Raw genomic sequence first — 2523 nt, 5'->3', positions numbered from 1 at the left:
AATAAGGAACCTCGGAAAGAAAAGGTGCATAGAATACAGATCCGAGGTCAAAATAGAAACCATACCAGACATTGAGAAAAGGCTGTGCAGCTAAACATCTAAGGTACAAAACCATGTAGTTTGGGACGCCAAGCTACTAGGTAAAAGAGATTTGAATTCCTTGTGTTTACTTATACTAAACCAGCCTAAAGAAAGGTTAATTGATTGATACAAATTATTTATTAAATCTGTGTGGGTGTCTGGCTAGAGGCGTCCGGCCCTTCTTCTTTGATCATGGCTAGTGAAAAGAAAGATCAGCCATCGTGTTGTAGTCCATAAACACATGTGGCCGAGGTCCATGACCTAATATGCGTGATATGGTCCACGGCAAGAAAGGTCATGGGACGCCATCATATATTAAGATAGGACTGCAAAGACTAATGAATGTAGCATTGCCAAAGGCAAGAAGAGTCGATGGTCATGTATGAGGTCCATGAGTGTATTTGGCTGCAGAGCCATAGTTCAATGGGATCGTAAAACTCATCACAGCAATAATCATTGATCACATCTTAATCTTAGACACTCATGAGACAAGTTATAAACATGTATAGGCGAGATCTATGACTCAAAATGAATCGATCAGATTAGAGTGTGGTTGATATACATCCGTGTGGAAAAGATGCACCGGGACATAGACTTATGACTTGAGATTACAAGTTCATGGCACCATGCTCAGCATGTATATTGTCTGTAAGTCTGACCGACCAAATTAAGAGTAGTCGACAGCAAAGATTCACTTATTGACCATGCACACACGATGTCATAAGACATGAGAAAAGACCGGAGAGGTCAAAGTAATCCAGTTACGGTTTAGTAATAAACTTGGCCGATTTGTTTACTTCCTACCTGCACGTTCAGGAAGCTCACACATCAGATGCATAGGTTGAAGAACTTCCACTGAGGTTTACATCAGGGAGAGTAGTACGTGTTGTGCTCTTTTTCCTTCATCATGGTTTTGTCCCACTGGGTTCTCCTGATAAGGTTTTAATGAGACAACATTAAGCGTATTACAATCCCTGAATGGTTATGGCATCCAAGGGGGAGTGTTATAAATCAATTGGTGGATGTCCATAACCGGCCCAGTCCATAACCGACCCAAACCCTAGAGAGAGACGGTCCAAACCCTAGAGAGAGAGGCGGCGGCCGCGGCATGGGAAGATAGGGAAAGTCGGCTAGAGACTTTCCATTCTTCTAGTTTTCCTATTTCATCTATGTTTATGATTTGTAATCTTTCCATTTATGTATTTCCATTTATCTCTCATGTAACCCTTATATAAAGGGATCTCTTATTCATTAATAAAACACAATAATATTCAGACCTAAAACCTTCGTTTTACGACATAATTCTTATCCAGCGAATTTTTTAACAATGATACATCACAACATACTTAAGATATATTTTTGGAGCCTTATGGTAATCCGTGATATTTATTATTTGTAAAACTAATATCGTTTTAATATTTTTTTTTTGTTAAATAAAAAGTGTCATTTTAGAATTTCAATGCAAATTATACTTGTTTTCATCTTAATATAAATTGAAAACTGCATCATTCTTGTAAATTTTTTTATTTATCTCAAATACTATTGGTTAAATAAGTATACATAATTAAATTAAAAAATATGAGAGGGTATGTATCATTTTATACTATAAACTAAAAAAAATTAAATAATTAATAAAAACTAATAGCATTAATTAATATAGTTATACAAATGTATTTATATTTTGATATTTTAAAGATAGAAGTTAATTTTTTAAGAAAATAAATTTGATGAATAAATTTTACAGAATTAAAAGTAATAGTAAAATATATTTCAACACATTTTATATAAAATTAATTTATTTTCAAATATCATAAAATTTAATAAGTAAAAATATGTTTAATTAAAAAATATAATAAATTTGTCATGTTAGCAAGCGAGAAACCAAAAGCAACATGTCGGCATAATTTAAAAAGATTTATAAGTTGTCCCACATTATTCATTTTCTTATTCTTTACCCACAAACATACTTAATAACATACAAAAAAGTAATCAAAAGTTAATTGACTCATTTATAGAAGACCGAAAATGACTAAGAGATGTACTCATTCTAAAATTTGAAACAATCGGCTTTTAGTAAGTTTTAAAAAAATTTAGGTGAATTGAGAGTTTAATATGATTTTTTTGTTAAACCACTATAGAATCTCACCAAGATAAGATTTTTATTTGTTTAATTAAAAAACTCAATCAAACACTATAAAGTGATTAGAAGAATCATAAAATCCATAACTTAAAACAGTTTCAATAACTGTGGATTTTGGAATAATTGATTTAAGTAACAAATTTAAAAACATTGTATTTTAAAATTAAAATAAAAAGGTTAATAACATTAAATTTGTCATTTAATAATCTTAAACTCATAGGTGAGTTATAAATCTTTTCCATGATCTTATTTGTTTATGTTTTACCAATAGGAAAGTAGTTCTTCTATTTCAGTATCATTCG

Source organism: Brassica oleracea, chromosome C9, assembly GCF_000695525.1.
Source record: "Brassica oleracea var. oleracea cultivar TO1000 chromosome C9, BOL, whole genome shotgun sequence".
NCBI lineage: Eukaryota > Viridiplantae > Streptophyta > Magnoliopsida > Brassicales > Brassicaceae > Brassica > Brassica oleracea.
This window is presented reverse-complemented; position numbering follows the sequence as displayed.